This window comes from Ranitomeya variabilis, chromosome 4 (assembly GCF_051348905.1).
Source record: "Ranitomeya variabilis isolate aRanVar5 chromosome 4, aRanVar5.hap1, whole genome shotgun sequence".
Classification (NCBI taxonomy): domain Eukaryota; kingdom Metazoa; phylum Chordata; class Amphibia; order Anura; family Dendrobatidae; genus Ranitomeya; species Ranitomeya variabilis.
In genome coordinates, this window is record NC_135235.1 from 97,388,764 (window position 1) to 97,410,262 (window position 21,499).

The 21,499-nt window shown below is 46.3% G+C and overlaps 1 protein-coding gene across 4 annotated transcripts in view; it reads left to right on the forward strand.

Annotated features, from left to right (window-relative positions):
* The window catches only part of PCGF5 (polycomb group ring finger 5), a 114,183-nt gene that overhangs the window by 38,116 nt on the left and 54,568 nt on the right, over positions 1-21,499 (forward strand). For 3 of the 4 annotated variants that reach the window (XR_013214508.1, XM_077258954.1, XM_077258958.1), the window contains exon 1: positions 530-641. The exons of the other annotated variant lie outside the window; for it this stretch is intronic. The gene's annotated coding sequence lies outside the window, so the exon portion shown is untranslated. Of the gene's footprint in view, positions 1-529; positions 642-21,499 lie in introns of those variants that run through there. 4 annotated transcript variants of the gene reach the window in all.

A 21,499-nucleotide genomic window follows, 5' to 3' on the forward strand; every position in this document is an offset into this window, starting at 1 on the left:
TCAGTGTTTGGTCAGTGGGTCACTTGTTACCATCAGTGTTTGGTCAGTGGGTCACTTGTTACCATCAGTGTTTGGTCAGTGGGTCACTTTTTACCTTCAGTGTTTCACCATTTTTCACATATGAAAAAAAAAAGGCAAAATTTATATTTTTTACAATGTTAATGATGGATAGGGCACGGACCATACACTGATGTAAAAACACAGACGTGAAGAGTCGCATAGACTATAACGATATGTGTTCTATCCGCGAAATACATACAGCGCGCATGTGATGCACGATCGTCTGAATGATGTCTTATCCCGATTTGATACCTTGTGCCTAATTTATTTTCAGTTGACACATTTTTATGATGGAGAATGCCTCCTATAATACTCTGGAGAGATTTTCCCAGATCGGACCTGTATTATATTCTGCTGCGTTCCCCAAATCCGTACGTTAGATTCCTGCCTTGGTGAGAACTTGTGGATGTAGGGGCTCATGGCTCTGATAATCAGAGTCTGTATCTTTAATGCCGTGCACGCCCACAAAGAAGTCACACAGATCCAGCCCAGCAGCGTGAATTCTGTGTGTGTGTGCTGCAGGGTCTAATGAGGAAACACCATGATTCACCGCACACTTTCGGGCTTTACTAAAGATTCCGGTAAGTTTCTGGATGCTTGACATCCCCCGTATTATGACCCCAAGTTCTGTTACGCGGGTATTTGACATTCCAGTACACAGGACAAGTTGACGTTGTGTCGGCGAGGATGAACACGCACCCTTCGTTCCTATTTGCTCTGCTCGTGTTTCATAACAAACTGCTGTGCTGACGTTAGCGTTGGATGCTCAGTGATGCACACGCTCGAATGGTGCAGAAAGTGGGACAATGTAACTTCTATATATGCCGTTTAATATCCACCGCTTGCTACATTGTATCACATTGCAATTGTATCTATTTCTGGAGGAGGAGGAGGAGGAAGAAGCCAATAAGTCTCCATCTCAGATGCTGACGCAGGTCCTAATGTGTTGAGCTTGCTGACTTGGAGGCAGCACAATCAGTAGATGCTGCCGGAGGCATGTTACAGGGGGCTGGCCTCCCATTCAGTGGGGTATTAGTAGCCTGGGAGCTGTTATGTAAGATGTCAGTATTACCATAAAGGATGTGAGATCAGTGGCGTGTCTACCAATGCTGCTCATTTTCACCTGAGCCATGGAGCAGCGTAGTGGATGTCACTGACTACACGTTTTACGTGGGCGGTCTGCACTACAGGAGAGGAGCATCTATCTGCATGTTTCCGACATCGGCTCTGACACCCAAAGGGGTTTTCCATCCTGTAGATGTAAAGCGTCTATGAATCATATCCCAGAACAGTTCATGACCCGCTCGTCACGTAGTATCGGAATGGGAAATCAGGGGTGCTGTTTAACTCTTTGTGGCTGAATGTGACATTATTGTTTTCTGTCTCGTCAGACTGAAGTTGAGTGTACTTTTAGGAGTAGAGTTGGCGAGAATCAATCTGCGGCTGCTGGACAGACTTCTCTAGAATTACCTCTTACCTGACGACACTTATTTGACCTGACGTCATTAGTGCCTCATAACTATGATGCCGCATTAGGCCGGCTAATCAGAAGAGGAGCAGGGGAGATCGTTAGGTAAGAGGCGATTCTTAGGGATCCAGGACTGGCGAATCCATTCTGACTAACTCTTTTTGGTCGGATTTGCTCTCCAGATATTTGGATGGAAAATCGTCAACAGAATTTAGTTTTACAATCTTATCTACACTTTTACTTTTTATTTTATTTGCAGACCTGTTTTGCTATTTTTTTTAATCTTCGGCGTGTTACTTTTGCCTATGTTGATAATGCAGATTTATTGTGGGTTTTCCCCATACACACTTGTTCGTGGGTAAAATCCGCAATAAATTTGAAATAACTTGCGGCGATATGTGGTGACTAGTGTTGAGCGATACCGTCCGATACTTGAAAGTATCGGTATCGGAAAGTATCGGCCGATACCGGCAAAGTATCGGATCTAACCCGATACCGATACCCGATACCAATACAAGTCAATGGGACTCAAGTATCGGACGGTATCCCTGATGGTTCCCAGGGTCTGAAGGAGAGGAAACTCTCCTTCAGGCCCTGGGATCCATATTACTGTGTAAAATAAAGAATTAAAATAAAAAATATTGCTATACTCACCTCTCCGACGCAGCCTGCACCTTACCGAGGGAACCGGCAGCCTTCTTTGCTTAAAATGCGCGCGTTTACTGCCTTCCGTGACGTCACGGCTTGTGATTGGTCGCGTGCCGCCCATGTGACCGCGACGCGACCAATCACAACAAGCCGTGACGTAATTTTCAGGTCCTGAATGCCTAATTCTAGGCATTCAGGATTTGAAAATTACGTCACGGCTTGTGATTGGTCGCGTCGCGGTCACATGGTTCCCTCGGTGAGGTGCAGGCTGCGTCGGAGAGGTGAGTATAGCAATATTTTTTATTTTAATTCTTTATTTTACACATTGCTATTAATCCCGATACCGATTCCCGATATCACAAAAGTATCGGATCTCGGTATCGGAATTCCGATACCCGCAAGTATTGGCCGATACCCGATACTTGCGGTATCGGAATGCTCAACACTAGTGGTGACCCTCAGCAAAATCCATAAGTGCAGACATTAAATAAAATTTAAATGAAAGTGATATCTATACTCCCCTCCACCAGTGATTCCTCTGCCCCAGTAGGGCTTCTGTGCCAATCTCTGCACATCCCGGCCTGCTGTGCAGAAGCTCTGTCCCATGTGATCACTACAGCCAGTAAAGACCATGGTGCCCACATGAGCTGGATTGGTGGCACAGGAGGCCGGGATGTGCAGGGGCCAGAGAATCACCTGCTGTAGGGCTGAAGTATGTTCCAAGAAATCAGCAGGATCCACATGATTTCGTATGGACTGGCCGCTGCGTTCTTATGGACTTCTCTGCGTCCAAAGTGTCTTCAGCAAATCCATGTGAACTTACCCTCAGAGCTCATGCTCTTGACACATAGCACTCGTACCCATGTTATTCTATGGGGCTGTGCGCATGTCCAATTTTTTCCTCAGACTGAGTGGTCTGAGGAAACAAATCCCAGCATGCACGATTTGCCTCCAAGCATCGGAAGGCACTTGGCCATTCAAGTCTATGACATCCGAGTTTGGTCCGATTTTCACAGACTGTCATGGTAGAGAAGGCAGAGAAACTTTTTTTAATTTCTTTACACCTCTGAGAAAATTGGATCACACTCTGATCAGATTGTGATTAACATAATTGGACCGATTTTCTCGGATGGAGAGAAAATGGTGGTGTGACCCAAGTCTTGTAGTGGGCTACAGAATGACACCACATAGTAAGTGCTAAGCAGTTCTGGAGGTGTCAGTTCCTGCTTTATTACAATAGTTCTCTGATACTTTATATATTAGATTATCAGAATTTCTCCTTATAAGTTTGTGTGCCTTGTGTCTATCGGGAAACATGGAATTCAGATTTTAGCTATTTTTATGGCAGCTTGGAGCCTACAGTCTAAGCAAGGACTACAGATTGCCATAAACTGCAGACTACATAAGGCAAAGGCAGGGAACATACTATAATATGTTTTATTCTAACATTTCCACTTGTTAATCAAGTAAGAAACATCAGATTAGAGACCACTAAATTCTAAGAAATTGTGAATATTAATAAATATAAAATAGTAGCAAAGAGCGATATTCAGTAGGGGAAGTATTGTCAGATGTGCCCCATGCCGAGACCAGAATGAGCCTCTTCCTGGTGGTGACCGGCTCTTCCACCTATAGAAGAATAGGACATGCTCACTACATTACGCCCCTTTCGCTTATTTGGTAAAATCTTGGCACATGTGTTAATAAGATAGGACTTGTACTGGTTAACAATACTCATAGGGAGCGGCGATCTGGCCAACCTAAGCAGAGGGTCATCAATCACGATTCAAAATATCTTAAGAGGGTCATCCACTTGTTTAAAATTCCGGACTTATTCTTAGGACAGGTCAATAAAATTACATTTGTGGTTGTTTGATCACATAAATGAGACAAAACAGCAATACCAAGGAGTTACTTAAAGGGGTTGTCCAGCCATTTGATATTGACGACCTTTCAGGAGGATAGATCCTCAACATGAGATTGGTGTGGGGCCGTCACCCCGAAAACACACTGATCAGCTGCCATTAGCTCTTATGAACTCTGTTCAGTGTTTACATCCAGCAGTCGTCAGAGCTAAAAACAGCTGATTGATGGGGTACTGGCAGGAGTGGTGCGGCCCCTTTAAACAGCTGATCAGTAGTGTCACTATATTAATGATCTATCCTCAGTGAAGGGGATAACCCTTGAATTCGGTCACTTTATACCATTTATAGATGCATTTTCTTTATTTTTGCTGGAGATGTGTATGATTGCTAAATATACCTCCCATATATCTGGAAATATATGAATTGTAGGATTGCGTCATATTGTAATGCAGGAAATTATCAGCTATTACTGTTCAAGTAAGTCCCTAATACAGCAGCAAATATGGAGAGGACGCATAGGTCACACCGAGTCCCCTATTACGGTGCTATGTTTTGTTGCCAAGGACAAAAAGGGCCACTTGTGTCACCCTCTGTGCTTTCTAATAAAGTATTTCCTCTGTCTGTTACCATGGGGATGCATATGTCTTCATTGGAGCTGTAGACAAAAAATGATAGGACATTTTTTTATCAGGACTTTTTTAATAATTTATTTTTAATTTTAAAAAGCACTGATACAATATAATAACAGATTGTTGCATATCCGAACATAAACCCCGATTCATCAAAGCTTTTACCCCGGAATCTAGTTCTATATAGGTAACAAATAAAGCTGCACTCTGTGGCGGTATAGCTTGTAAACATGAAATATATGACTTCTGAATTGCATTACTGCTTGAGAAAATAGGAAAAAATGGAGATACTTAGCCCATAATTTGGCCACGTCATGCATGCCCAGCAGCCAACGACAAGGCGATCCTCCTGAGTGCAATGGGCCCTGGCATATGCCCTTTGGATCCAATAACTTTATATTTGTGTACAACTATTTTACACTATTAAATGCCTGGAGAGTGCATGTTTGTAGTGCTTTTTACCGCACATCACCTCATGTAGTCAACATGGGAGCATTCAAAATAATTGATGGTTTACTTAAAGGGAAACTGACATCTGATGCTGCCCAGCCTGTGGCTATATGAGCTAAGCCAGGTATGTTTGACTGTGAAACACTGCACACTGTAATAGCCACCGGTGACTGGGCCGTGCTGTGGACTAGTCAGACATGTGGGTTCCTGGTGGCTTACACACACATAGGCAGATACCTGTCAATCCGGGGAAGTGAGCAGGGGAAGCTGCCGGGGACCACCTGTCTGACTAGTCTACAGCATGGCCCAGTCCCCAGCTTGGTTGTGTTACCCTATGTATGCCAGAGTGCAAGAACAGTACCTATCAGGTACTCAGGAAAGCTGGGTGGTGTGTGTACTAGTGTGTGACCCAGAGCAGGTGTCTCGCTAGCCTATCAAATGACGAGTGGTGACAGTGAAAAGTGTAGGGTGCGCTCAGCTCATTGTCATCCTATTGTGATAGGTGAGTGGAGGGGGTAGCGTAGTCCCCTTTATAGAAGGCACATGTGTCATGAGCGATTGGTGCTTGGGACAAATCGGTGGAGGCGGTAGTGGTTGTTCATGACAGCTTCCATGGCAGAAACGCATCAAAAATGTTTGTGATCCGCACATGACTATATGAATAAAGCCAAATACCAAGAAGCATCAAGAACAAAAGCAGCTTTATTTAAAACTTGTAAAAAGAGACAAAAAACACAGCATCAAAAATGTGATACAAATGCTTATAAATAAACACGAGTAATACAAGTGAAGAAAATCTGCAACATCAAAAATTCACCAAAATGTAATTTTACTAACATAGCCAAAATATAGATTTTGGTGTGGGTGCATGTATATGGAGTGGGCTTAGGAGCTGAGTCTGCTCCATACACAGCAGGAACAGTCTATGTTATGCAAGAGCTGGTTCAGATCACTTCTGTTTAACCACTTAGATGCTGCTTTCAATTGCTGACAGCCAAATTTACAGTGGTTGTCCAGGTTTGAGATTCAAGTCTGCAGTTATTCTATGTGATTGCAGACTTGTGAATCTTCACAGTGTGAAGTGTGCACGCTGTCAGGATTCTCCAATGCCGGGCAAGCACGTAACTGCAAGTATAGAATTTGCATTCATGCTGTCACAGGCCAAGTAGGTGTTTGGAAGCTGTCCACTCTCTATAATAGAAGATATAGGTAAAAGACGCCACGAAAAAAGGAAGACAGAACACTGGCAGATCCACTTCAGGGAATGAGACATTGGCATAGTGCTTCACCTCCCTACATGTCCTCCATCTTTTTGATACTCTACATTATGCCAGTGGTCTAAGATGAGTTTTTTTTTCATAATCCCAACCTTTTACTTCCGCCTCCAAGACTTTCCTCATGCTGCACTAGTTCTCTGGAATGCAATACCTAGGAGAATTTTTAGATAAACTCCCAATATTCAGATCTAAAAGGTTTAACTACTAAAATGCTAAGTTATCATCTATTATCCATAGGATAGGGATAACTTACTGATTATTGAGGGAACAAAGGCTGGGAACCTCCAACATCTCAAATTTAGGAATCCTGGTAACAGGGATCTGCAGAGCCCCACTTTGAATAGAGTTTAGGTGGGAATGTCAGACCTGTGCTCCATTCATTATCTGTCGGATTGCTGGAGAAAGGAGGACACAAGATCTAAGTAGTTAAACCCTCATTGACCTACCAGTTATCATCTATCTGGTTTTTAAGTAAAAGTATGCTATGACTCTTCACAAGGGGAGAGTCAAGGCTCCTGTTCTAGTGATAGGCAGGGGTCCTAGTGTAGAAATGTTGGTAGATCACGCCATGACTGTAAATGTTTGCCATGGATAGAATATTTTAGAAGACATGCAAAACGCAGAAGCTTAGCATTATGGCTAAGGATGTGGGTATAATGACTAAAACATCCAGCATCATAGGAACCTATTTAGCTACTGTATGTGCAATATGAGACAATATGTGTACGTAGAAATAGGCATAAGTGGTATGTAAGAACATTGCAAAACTTGTGCTTTTATTTTTAGGAGGTGTTGTGTGTCTCAGGCTTTCCTTGGGTCAAAGTTTTAGCCAAAAAATTAAGCTTTTTTTTTTTTTTACACAATATCATTTTACATGTTCTTTCTTTTCTGTTTAATTAATGCAATTATATATACACAAATACACTCCTCATCATTGGAAATGCAACCAAAAGAAGGAAAAGGTGTGGACTTAAACATGTTAAAACATCTTGATTTATTAAGTATCGGGTATGAGCACTATACAGGTCCTACTCCCAGAATTATAATGTGGAGTGGCATAATGTAATAATGTATGTGGAGTGCCCCCAGACGCAGGGCCGCGGGGTACTCGGTACCGGGCCTATCTGTCTCGGTCCTGGGTTGTCACGGTGGCTAGACCCGGTCCGTGACCCTGCTAAGGGGCGTCCAATGAAAAGGTGTGATGGTGGTGCGTGGTGCAGGTCGCGATGAATAACGAGGACACAGGGTTGCAGTCTCTTTACCTCTTTACTGAAGGCTTCAGGATCCTCAATCCAGAGCACTGCTAACAGGGCTGGCTGAGACCGGCCGGTCCGAAGCCACATCCAGAGTTCCCTTTGCAGGTGGAAATCAGTGCCTACCTTCTAGCGCCTGTGTGTTGTAGTTCTTCCCTGCTGAGCACCATGGGATAGTCCTCACAACTGCTGTGTCTGTTTCTGATGTTCTCTCTCTCTCTCCGTCCCCCAGATGATATGGCTAGGACGCACCCGTATGACGGGGTAGGCCTGGAGTTATTCTGGGACCCTAGAGTCGCCCCTCTCCCACAATTGCCTCCTTTGTCTTCGTAGGTGATTTAGGTGAGACAGCCAACCTATAGTTAACTGTCCTGCCACTGTTTGAAGTAATACATAGAGTACCTTACTTCCTCGGTGCTCCGGCCACCGGCTACACGCCTCAGAAGGATGTTGCTACGGTCTTAAGGGCACGACTCCTTCTGGTTCTATCTCCTCTGCGCTGTGATCTCGCTTCTCACTTCTCCGCAATATACTCCGCTTTCGTGTCCTTTCTTAGGAGTCTGCCACTGTAACACTCAAGCACGGCTCCGTAACGTTCTGTCTGTCCTAGGCCGCTGTCAGGATCCCACCCCTGACAGGTCCTCTCTCCAGCTCTCCCTAGCTGCTCTCTCCCTGACTTTCTGTCCAACCCCCAGTTTTACCAAAGTGTGAGGAGTGGCCTAATAGATAGAGCCACCCCCCCTGGTGGCCGGAGTGTGTAGTGTAGTGTGTGTCTGTGATACCTGGTCAGGTGAACTCTTTTAGTGCAATCAGATGTAACATCACTCCCCTTAGTGGCAGAGCGACATTACTGCAACGACCAGGACTCTGGGGCGCTGCACTCCCCCCCAGTTAAATCCAGTACTCCCGGACTGGGAAGAAATAAACAACATTACATGTTATTAGAAAACACACAAAATTTTTGAAACACTATAAACAAGTAAATGCTATGAACAAGTGAATATATAACAGTGCTTCCCTTTATGGGAGGTGAGGACGCTTGAACGTTGCAAAAGTTTGGTCATGCACAGTTCATGACTCTCAGTTCAGTGGTTGTAACTTTAAAACAGCAGGGACCCCGGGTAAACAAAGGGGTCCCTTTTGAGAGTTTTTGAGCAATTCACTGTCCATTGCTCCGTTGTCCATTTTTAAACTTGTAACAAAGATATTTACACAAATACAATTAGCAACTTAAGTTAATACCTGCAAGTTTTGTAGCGAAGGGGAGTTTGATTCTTGGTACTACGTGTAGACCTCCGTAGTGCAGGGGTTGCTATTGGCCTAGCAGGGCTCGCTATGCTCGCTACCACTGGTGTAGTGCACTGCCTTCTAGCTACGCTTCTAGTGAGTCTGGGTAGCACTGGCATGCTGGATCTCTCAGCTGCTGCTACCAACAGTGGGTACGGCAGATTCACCGATAGCCGAGGGAAGCTCCGCCGGTCCGACGGTGGGCTTGGCATCGTCCGGCGGGGTCTGTGGTGATTGCGGGTCCGGAGGATCTGGCACCACGTATAGTTCAGGCGGGTTCGGTTGACGAAACGTTAAGACAGGTACCACGATGGCCTGATTTATTTGAGTCCAAGACTGGGGAAAATCGCCAAGAACAGTGTGTATCATCTTCTCGTCTTCTACAGGTGGAGAGGCTCTTGGATCTGTTTCCTTCTCCCTCAACTTATCAGGGCATACCTTAAGGTGGTCTCTGGATATTGCCGTTGAGGTTTCCCCTCCATCTTTGCTGATGAGACAGACTTTAATATTGTCGAAATCGCACGGCAGGATGGTATTCGGTTCCGCTTCCCATTGGTCGTCAAGCTTGTGTAGCCTTCTCTTCCGCTTGAGTACCTGCTCACCGGGTGGCAAGGGAATCGCAGGAGCATGCTGGTTGTAGTCCCTTTCCTGTTTTTGCCTGGCCTGAGCGAGACTTCTTTCCACGCATTCCTGTACTTTGCGGTACCTTTGCTGCCTCTCCGTATCCCAATCGGCATCCGGCGAGGTATCTTCGGGGGTTAGAACCCCCATGTCCAGATCAACGGGCAACTTGCTAGACCTTCCTCGCATCAGGTACGCCGGAGTGCAGTTGGTAGAATTCACTGGGATGTGGTTGTACATGTCTACCAGGTTGGGCAACTTTGTTGGCCACAAATTCCGTTCTTCTACAGGCAATGTCTTCAATAAGTCGATCACCACTTGGTTCATCTTTTCACACATCCCGTTGGTTTGTGGGTGGTACGGTGTGGTTCTGATCTTCTTACACCCATACAGATTGCAGAACTCCTGGAACACCTCCGCCTCAAACGCTGGTCCCTGATCGGTCAGTACCTTCTCCGGGTACCCATGGAGCCTACAGAAGTACTGCTGGAAGGTCTTGGCGGCCGTCCTGGCCGTTAGATCCTTGACAGGTACAACCACCAGAAACCTGGAGTAGTGATCCACGATGGTGAGAGCATAAATATAGCCCGACCGGCTAGGCGTCAGCTTCACGTGGTCTACCGCGACCAGTTCTAACGGCTGTTTGGTGATGATGGGCTGGAAAGGAGCCCGTTGGCTGTCACGGTCCTTCCTGCGTAGGCTGCATGGGCCACACTCTCGACACCACTTCTCGATGGCTCTTTTCATGCCAATCCAATAGAATCTCCCTCGGAGTAGTCTCTCCAACTTCCTCCACCCGAAGTGTCCAGCCCCATCGTGGTACGCTCCCAGAACCATTGGTGCATCTTGCCTGGGAACCACTATCTGCCACACCAATTCATGAGTGCGGGGGTCGATACTTTTTCGGCACAGCTTACCATCGTGAATAAACAGTTTGCTTCTCCCCTTCCACAGCTGTTGGGTTTCTTGTGGATCATCCGGGCCGGGATGCAAACCTGCCTGCGTCAGGAGCTCTTTCACCCGACGGACCGCAGGGTCACCATCCTGGGTCTCTGCCCACCCGTGGTGGGGCAGGGTTTCAGCGTGGCATCCTGGTTGTTTCCGTGCCTGTTCTTCACATGATGGGAGCACTGAGTGGCTTTGGGGCGATGGAAAGCGGGCAGCTCTACTTCTTCAAGTGCCTCCGGGTCCTCCCCCGTTTCTGGCAAATTGGGCATCTGGGACAAGGCATCGGCATTCGCATTCTTGCGTCCTGCCCGGTACTTGATGGTGAAGTCGTAATTGGACAGCCGGGCCATCCACCGCTGTTCGAAGGCCCCGAGTTTTGCTGTGTCCAAGTGTGTTAGTGGATTGTTATCCGTGAAGACGGTGAATTTTGCTGAAGCCAGGTAGTGCTCGAACCTCTCCGTCACTGTCCAAACAATGGCGAGGAATTCCAGCTTGAAGGAACTGTAGTTGTCAGGGTTCCTTTCCGTGGGACGAAGTTTCCTACTGGCGTAAGCGATTACCCTTTCCTTGCCTTTCTGGACCTGGGACAACACAGCTCCCAGTCCTACGTTGCTGGCATCCGTATACAGTACAAATGGTTGATCATATTCAGGGTAGGCCAGTACCTCTTCTCCCGTCAGCGCCATCTTCAAGCAAGTGAATGATCCTTCCAGTCCTTCGTTCCAATCAAATGGGGTATTCTTCCCCTTGGTCTTCTTGGATTGGCCCACCAACAGATCTTGCAATGGCGCGGCCTTCTTGGTGAAGTCCTTGATGAACCTCCTGTAATAGCCTACCAACCCGAGGAACTGCCGGACTTCATGGAGGTTGCTGGGTTTCGGCCAGTCCTTAATCACCGTAACCTTGTCGGGGTCTGGGGCCACTCCTTCAGCACTCACCACATGGCCTAGATACTGCACTTTGGGTTCCAGCAGGTGGCATTTGGATGGTTTCACCTTCAAGCCAAAGTTGGACAGGGCTTCAAACACCTCGGCCAGGTGCTTCAGATGGTCTTCATAGGTCTTAAAGAAGACAATGACATCATCCAGATACAGCAGGTACGGTTTCAAAGTTCTTGTGCCCCAGACAGCACTCCATCATCCTCTGAAACGTCCCCGGGGCATTGCATAATCCGAAGGGCATGTAGTTAAATTCACAGAGACCCATCGACGTCGTGAAGGCCGTCTTCTCCTTGTCCGCCTCCGCCACGGGAACCTGCCAGTACCCACTGGTGAGATCCAAGGTAGAGAAGTAGTTAGCAGATTTCAAAGCAGCCAGGGACTCCTGTATCCTGGGCAGTGGGTATGCATCTTTATGTGTAATGCGATTTAGCTGCCTATAATCCACACACATTCTCATTGTGCCATCTTTCTTCTTAACGAGGACTAATGGAGCTGCCCAGGGGCTACAACTGTCCCTCACTACCCCAGCCTCCTTCATCTCTCGCAACATGTCCTTGGCACACTGATAATGAGCTGGGGGTACGGGACGGTATCTCTCTTTTATGGGTCGGTGATCCCCTGTGGGGATATGATGTTGGATCCCTTTTACCTGCCCAAAATCTAGGGGGTGTTTGCTAAAGACCCGCTCGTACTCATGAACCACCCTGTAGGCCCCCTGTTTCTGGTGAGGTGGGGTAGAGTCAGTGCCCACGTGTAATTCCCGACACCAATCTTTCGGTTGCCCTGCAGAACCGTTGTTCTCCGCCGGATTGGACAGGACCAAGGGCCCAGGTGCCTGTATCACACTACTATTAACAGTAAACAGTTTGGCAAGTGTGGCATATTTGGCTAGCTGGACTTCTTCCTCCCCGCAATTGAGAACACGTACTGGCACCCTCCCCTTGTGGACGTCAACCACCCCTCTGGCTGTTAGGAGGGTAGGCCTATTATCCGAATATACGGGTTCTACCAGGGCCTGATAATCTTTACCCCTGAGGCATATGGCTGCCCGACACCATATTAGCATTTCACTCCTGGGGGGTATCGCAATGGGGTTTAAATCACTCACTGTGACACGACCAATTTCACCACTAGTCAGCTCCACCTGCTGTCTTTGCATCAGGGCCCTGATTTCTTTTTGCAGGGCACGTTGTTCGCTGTAGCCAGCTGTTTCTGCTACCTGTTGTAATAGGACAATAACTTCTGCAAGACAATTTTCTATAACATTAGTACCAATGGTCATCATGGGATTACATTCACGGCGGTCAATATCAACAATTACAATCCCTTGGGCCTTCAATTCCACCCGCCCCACTTTGATGGTGACCTCTTTATACCCCACTTGTGGCAATGGCTGACCATTACTGGCTATTATGGTGAAATCGTCATTGGGGCCACGAGTAATATCGGTGTCCTCCCAGTACCGTTTATAAAGCACGTAAGGCATAGTCGTCACCTGAGAACCGGTGTCCAGCAAAGCGTTCATGGGGATACGTCGATCACAATAGGAAGAACTGGTCGCCCTCCAATGTATTTGGCTCTCCAATGCTGCGGGCCTGATCGTCCTACTCCTGGGGGTTGGCCCTCTGCCCCAGGGGTTGCTCGTTTAAATGACAGTACCTTGCAAGGTGGCCCACCTGATGACAGCGGCGGCAGATAGGTCGTCCGTCCCGATGAAAGCGATCGTCGTCCCTGCCTCTGGTCGGCGGAGTCGTCCTCTGTCGCATCCAGGGGACATCCTCTGGTCTGGAGGCCAGCTGTATCTTCTCCTTGGGGGCCTCCTGTAGGGACTGCACGGTCTGGGCTAGGGCAGCAACGCTCTTGGTCAGCTCCTGCAACTGGAGGCGGAGTCCTGCGGGGGAATCGTCCTCTAGGATCTGGGCATCGGCCTCGGCGGCGACTGGGGCATCCGACGCCACCTCCTGGTGGTATGTGAGAGCTTGACGCCTGGGAGGCACTGCACGGCTGGGTTATCGCTCTTGTAGCGCTTGGATGGCTTTATCCTTGAATTGCGCAAAAGTCAGGTCTGGATTCTGCATGGCCAGGAAGTGCAGTTGACCCCTTTGGTGGCTGCACAGGAGCCCCTCAATGAACCGCTCTTTCAGGAGTTTATCTTCATCTTGCATGCTGCCGGGGTCACTCTGCTTGATGGCCCGCAGCGCCTCCTGGAGGTTAAGGGCATAGTCCCGTAAGCTATCCTGCGGCCTCTGTTTGCACCCATAGAAAGTCAACTTAATTTCTGTAGCGGTGCGGGTGTCAAAGGTGGCTTTAAGCTTTGCAAAGACCTGCTGTGCAGTTCCCTTATCCGCAGCGGGCCAGGACTTCACTTCTCTCAGAGCCACCCCAAAGAGTTGGCCGGTTATCATATGAACTTTCTGAGGCTCTGTCAAGAGATAGAACTCGAGCAGGCTGCAGATCCCTTCTTTAAAGTCAGTTAGTGTATGTGACTCTCCAGAGTATCGTGGGAGCCAGGCTGCTCCAGGTAGGTACGGCATGGAGAAGGGCATTATGGCTGTTGTAGCCGCAGCAGCCTCCGGCTGGCGGATAGGGACGGCGAGCTCTGCGGAAACCGGCTGTGATACAAGGTGCCTCTGGGTCTATGGCTGCGACCGCCGCCTCTGCTCCCCCCGACTCAGACATGGCCGCTCATTCCCCCTGCTAACCTGCTGGCAGTTGGTGTTCCTCTTCCGGGATCGTCGCTTTACCGCGTCTTCTGGTTCCGCGCTCTTTTTGACCGGCTCTGCCCACGAAGCTATGGCTCCTCCCTTCGTGCGCGGTGATGGCGGATTTTGGTGGCAAACAGCAACACACAGTCTTTGCAATAAATCACGGTTCAAGCACAGTTCAATCACAGTTCTAAGGCACACATGACCTGATTCGTCAGGCTTAAGTAGATCCTGTTTGTGACGCCAAGTTTGGAGCACCCCCAGACGCAGGGCCGCGGGGTACTTGGTACCGGGCCTCTCTGTCTCGGTCCTGGGGTTGTCACGGTGGCTAGACCCGGTCTGTGACCTGCTAAGGGGCATCCAATGAAAAGGTGTGATGGTGGTGCGTGGTGCAGGTCGCGATGAATAACGAGGACACAGGGTTGCAGTCTCTTTACCTCTTTACTGAAGGCTTCAGGATCCTCAATCCAGAGCACTGCTAACAGGGCTGGCTGATACCGGCCGGTCCGAAGGCACATCCAGAGTTCCCTTTGCAGGTGGAAATCAGTGCCTACCTTCTAGCGCCTGTGTGTTGTAGTTCTTCCCTGCTGAGCACCACGGGATAGTCCTCACAAATGCTGTGTCTGTTTCTGATGTTCTCTCTCTTTCCGTCCCCCAGATGATATGGCTAGGACGCACCCGTATGACGGGGTAGGCCTGGAGTTATTCTGGGACCCTAGAGACGCCCCTCTCCCACAATTGCCTCCTTTGTCTTCGTAGGTGATTTAGGTGAGACAGCCAACCTATAGTTAACTGTCCTGCCACTGTTTGAAGTAATACGTAGAGTACCTTACTTCCTCGGTGCTCCGGCCACCGGCTACGCGCCTCAGAAGGATGTTGCCACGGTCTTAAGGGCACGACTCCTTCTGGTTCTATCTCCTCTGCGCTGTGATCTCGCTTCTCACTTCTCCGCAATATACTCCGCTTTCGTGTCCTTTCTTAGGAGTCTGCCACTGTAACACTCAAGCACGGCTCCGTAACGTTCTGTCTGTCCTAGGCCGCTGTCAGGATCCCACCCCTGATATGTCCACTCTCCAGCTCTCCCTAGCTGCTTTCTCCATTGACTTTCTGTCCAACCCCCAGTTTTACCAAAGTGTGAGGAGTGGAATAATAGATAGAGCCACCCCCCTGGTGGCCGGAGTGTGGAGTGTAGTGTGTGTCTGTGATACCTGGTCAGGTGAACTCTTTTAGTGCAATCAGACGTAACATCACTCCCCTTAGTGGCAGAGCGACATTACTGCAGCGACCAGGACTCTGGGGCGCTGCACATGCCTCTAGTCTTCATTCCAGGTACACTAACAGGCAGCGTTACATTGATTTGGTTGTGGAACCAATGTTACGGCCATTTCTTCAGAATGTCCCAGGTGCCGTTTCTCAACAAAGCCAGGTCACATGTTGCTACTGCTATCCTGTGAGCAGCCTGCGTGGCTTAAACCTGCCCCCATGGCCTGCAACTGCTCCAGACTTGTCCCCCATCGAGCACATCAGGAAAGTCTTTGGTCGACAATTTTGCACGGAGCTGCCAACAGCAGATCTTGATGATTTGCTCAAGTGCATTCAGCATGGTGAAACATTCCTCAGACAACCATTGATTACCTCATTGATAGCAGCCAAGTTGTATCCCTAAATGTATTTCTGTGCATGGATGGCGCTCTTACTAGATACCGAATAAATTAAGATGTTTTGAAAATTATGTTTCCATTTTTTCATAATTCCACAAGCTTACATTCTTGGTGTTGCACTTTCAATGTTGAAGTGCTCCGACCAAAAGTTTGGACACAACTGTTCATGCAATGGTTTTCGTTGTTCTAATTGGAATATGCATATTGTAGTTTTGGAGCGAAGACAGCAAAACCAGATGGAAACCTTAGATTCTTCAAACTACCCCCCTTTTACCATGATGATAGCTTTACATACCCTTGGTATTCTCTCAAGCATCGTCAAAAGGTTGTCACCTCGAATGGTTTTCTAACAGTCTGGAAGGAGTTCCCAGAGGGGCTGAGCACTTGTTGGTTGTTTTGCCTTTATTCTGCTGTCCATTTCATCCCAAATAATCTCATTTGAGTTGAAGACATGTAAGCATCTCATCACTTTCCTTCTTGGTCACATAGCCCTTGAATATCCTGAAAGTGTGTTTTGGTTTATTGTCCTGTTGCAATGCAATTAATAGTCCAACTAAGGCCTCTTTCACACTTCTGTTTTTACAATCTTCACAGGATCCGTCAAAATGTTGAAATGACGGATCCTGTGCAGATTGTAAAAAAAGGCTACACGGCTCCTCTGCTTCCTTTCCCTCTGTCTCTCTGACAGGAACTGAACCCTTTCCCTCCAGACCAGGATGTTCTTATAGGGGAGTTCACCTTAAACAGGCTTAGAGCTCCCCTCTCTGGTCTGGAGTGTGAACATGTTGCATGTTTGTGGTACCTGGATACAGTTATCCTTCTTTGCCTCCAAACGTAGCATCACTCTCTCCGAGAGGAAAGCAATACCACTGCGAGGACCAGGGCGCCGCACATACACAACACAACCCATGTTACAAATAAAAAACAAAATAAAAAATCACAATATTCTCACCTTTTGGCGTCCCGCGCAGCAATACTGGGAACGGCAGCTGCCGGGAGCATCAGTAGCGCTGTGCGGGACGCCATAAGGTGAGAATATTGCGTTTTTTGGGTTTTTTTTACATTATATCTTTTTACTATTAATGCTGCATAGGCAGCATCAATAGTAAAAAGAGAGCGAGCGAGGGAGAATTTCCCTGACGGGAAATTCTTCCGCGCATGCTCAGTTTGAAAAGACGGCAGCTGGATCTCTGCTTTTCACAGTCAGTGACAGCTGACATGTCCCGGCTTTGATGCGGGCTCACTGCCAGAGCCCGCATCAAAGAGGGGCTTCTGACCTCGGACGTACTATCCTGTCCGAGGTCAGAAAGGGGTTAAGGGCAAAAAAATTAAAATTTTGAAAATTACAACATTTTTGCCAAATTTCGGTTCTTTTCACAAATGAACGCAAGTTATATCCAACAAATTTTACCACTATCATGAAGTACAATGTGTCACGAAAAAAACCTGTTTTTGGAAGGAAAAAGTTGGAAAATCCGCGCTGCTGGCAGAGGCAGTAAATCCAGGTCCACACTAAGATAATATGTGTTTTTATTTTGTCAACGTGTTTCGAAGTACCATACTTCTTCATTTTGTCCTGAAAAAAAAGTATGGTACTTCGATACGTGTAGTCAAAATTTAAAAAAACTCTTATCTTAGTGTGGACCTGGATTTACTGTCATCTACCAGCAGCACAGATTTTCCTACTTTTTCTTTTCCATGTAATTCTGTTTGGTCCTTGGACCCGTGGACCTGCTGCTGCTGGGATTATATGCCTTCTTAAATGTTGGGTGATCACAACATAATGAGGTTAGCATAACCTTTATTCGTTTATCAATTTTTAACCGGATAAGACGCTATTGTGCTTTTGTCTCTTCCTTAGTATTTTCACAAAAAAAACCTCTCAAAATCAGTTGGAACCATTGAATCATTCCAGAGTTATTACCACATAAAAGTATTATCACAAATTGTAAAATTTGGCCTGGTCATGAAGGTGAAAACTGGCTTGGGCGATGAAGGGGTTAAGGAATGAGTGTTTTTTTAAACATAATTTAGTATTGGAAAACCCCTTTCACATGCAGTTTATAGTAATGATATTGTCTTCAGGGCCGTATTTGCCACTAGGCAAGTGAGGGCACGTGCCTAGGGCGGGGACAATGCAGGGGGCGGCACCTGAGCAAGGTTCGGTTGTTTTTTTTTGTTTGTTTTTTTTAAAGCTGGGTCACCTCCCGACCGACCCCGCCCCAATGCCACACATGACTAGTTGTGAAATGGGTGTGGTCAGAGGCGTGGCCTAAAATTTGCCGCGGTGCGCCGCACACTTTATGCCTCCTTCCCTTCTTCAAAAGTTGGGAGGTATGGTACCGCATTTGCTAGATCATGGCAAGTGCCGCAAATCCCATAGGGAATGAATGAGGCCGAACGCAGTGTTGCCGTAAGTGATCCGTTACGCGGCAGATGCAGAAAAACTGACGGATCTGCTACAAAAGGCGACTTTCACATCAGCGATTCTTGCTAAAGTCACTGCCGATAGTGTCATACTCACCAAAGGGGGAGGCAGCACTAAAAGTGCCTAGGGCAGCAGAAACTCTAAATACGGCCCTGATTGTCTTACTTGAAAGAGAAACTGTTGGGCTAATTCCTACTTACAATTGGAATCTATATTCCTCATACTGTTACATATCTGAAAATGTATACAGTAATGTCACAGCTCTGAAAAATTCTCACTACATGGATATAATACACAGGGAGGAAGTACACAGTGATGTCACAGCTCAGGGATAATCTATACAGTGATGTCACAGTACAGTGATAAGAAACAGCAATGACACATTACACGGATATAAACACAGTGATGTCACAATACAGGGATAATGCACACAGTGATGTCACATAATGGGATAATTAACATTGATATTAAAGAAGAGGAATAATAACCACACCACAGTGATGTCATAGTACAGGAATACTAAAGACAGTGATATCACAGTACAGAAATAATGCACACAGTGATGTCACAGTACAGGAATAATGCACACAGTGATGTCACATTATGGGATAATTAACAGTGATATCAAAGAAGAGGAATAATAACCACACCACAGGAATACTAAAGACAGTGATGTCACAGTATAGGGATAATGCACACAGTTATGCCACAGTACAGGGATAATGCACACAGTGATGTCACAGTACAGGAATAATGCACACAGTGATGTCACATTATGGGATAATTAACAGTGATATCAAAGAAGAGGAATAATAACCACACCACAGTGATGTCATAGTACAGGAATATTAAAAACATTGATGTCACAGTATAGGGATAATGCACACAGTGTTGTCACAGTACAGGGATAATGAATACAGTGATGTCACAGTACAGGAATAATGCACACAGTGATGTCACATAATGGGATAATGCACACAGTGATGTCACACTAGGGGATAATTAACAGTGATATCAAAGAAAAGGAACAATAACCACACCACAGTGATGTCATAGTACATACATATTAAAGACAGTGATGTCACAGTACAGGAATATTGCACATAGTTATGTCACAATACAAATAGAATAATTACAGTGATGTCATTGTTTGCTTTCCAGATATTTTAGGCTGATTCATTGATTGCAACTTTTAAAATACCACAAGTGTCAAAAAAGGAAAAGTTTTTTTCTGAAACCTGCAGAATTTCAGAGTACAATATACAGGGCAGCAATAACACAGCGGCTGTCGGATTCATGCTGCCTGTGGTTTGGGCAGCATCAATCAGATTATAGGACTCTTTCAAAGCTTTTTTTTTTAAATCATTGCTGTCGGCAACACATTTCCCTATGTAGACTGGCAGTGCTGCCAACAGAATGAGCTTATAAGAGCACAGAATGATTGTATTGTTGGTTTGGCTCCGTGCAGTTTGTGAAAATCAATTTGTTTATAATTGATCTTCCTTCTTTATGGGAAGAAATCAGTGTAAATATGTCTTCATTACAGAAAATAAACACTGCTATTTCCTTAAAGGGAATCTGTCAGTAGGATGAGCCCTCATGATACGTCTATATGGGCATGTAGGTCATAGCAAGCTGAATAAAATGATACTTTGATATTTGTGATCTGATGTTTTATTCCAGAGAAATGCACATTTTTCTTAATATGTAAATGAGCTGCTAAGATCTTATTTTAACTGGAAGGGGGTGTTACCAGTGTGAGACATACAGGTCAGGAGATCAGACTGTCAGTCATTTCATGTCTTACACTGGTAACTCCCCCTTTCATTTATAATATGCTCTGGAGGCAGATCTGTGTCCGGTCCATAGATCTTAACAGCTCATTTGCATATTAGGAAAAACATGGATTTCTATGGAATAAAACATCGGATCGCAGATATGAAGATATCATTATGTTCATCTTCCTATGACCTACATGTATATATAGACGGCTCAGGAGGGTTGATCCTACTGACAGATTCCCTTTAAGTGACAGATCGGTTTTTAGGGCTCTCATGTGGCTGATACCTGCACATCCCTAGTTTTGCCCCTACCTAGGCCCCCATTGTAGCCTTCTACTGTGCCTTCTGCTACTCCTGATGTACATGTATGTGTGACCTTTCTCCCTGTGACTTTTCCTATGAAGTATGTAAGGGGGACTTGTTCAGGGTAGTGATACTCATGTTGGGCTAACCTAATTAACCAGTGAAGGACTGGTAACACATATGTACAAGTGGAGGTGTAAATGTGACCGGTGAATGGAACATTCCTGTGCTGGATCGTACAGATTAGAGAGGTGTCTTCATGTCTCTGAAACCTCCTCCAATGCTCATCTGAGCCATTATAAAATGGAAAGCGTCTGAATTGTATCGTTAATATGGTGTGTGAATCAGAGCCGAGCACTGGCTTCCGCATACCGGGAATGTCATTCTGTTAGGTCATATGATCCATCAAAGCACAAAATTACCAGCGGAATGTGTACAAGCACTGCAGCAATGCGGATTATTACTTCTTCTGGACACATTATCATACAGATGGGTTTACCAGGTTTATGTAAAAAAAAATGCATATATATTTATAACCTGCAAACACAGTAATTGGAAATGACAGCTGGCTCTTAAAGGGGTTGTCTCCTTTCAGGAAATGTTTCCTTATCTGCAGGGGAAAAAAGATGTGCTTTATTTACTATCCTTGCGTCCAGCACAGAGTCCCCAATCTCTGTTGTTTGGTTGCAGCGGTGACACCATGTCAACATTGCTGCAGCTAATCACTGAGCTCTGCCGATGTAGATGGCAGGGACAACCCCTTTAATCCTTATGTCTTTGAGTTGTGCAATAAACTGTGTTGCAAGGTGCATGTCTACATCAATACTCTGATATTTACTTTTATCTTTCAATGCTTTCCTGTATTTTTCCTATATCCCAGACATTTCTACATACTCATATATACTATACAGCAGCCTTTTTGTTAGGCAATCCCTGCATGTGTAACTACTGTCGAACAGCCATGAGACGTGGGGACTGGAACATATTATTCGAGCACACTGAACACTCGGTTAGCACCCGAGCATGCTCAGATAACACCTTATACCAGCACGTTCGCTCATCACTAGTGGCCACTCTATGGACTGTATACCTGAGGGTCTATGTTCCTCATGGAGAGTTAGTTTTGTCATTGTCATAGCAGGATGTGCAGCCTTCTAGAGGAGCAAGCTTGTAA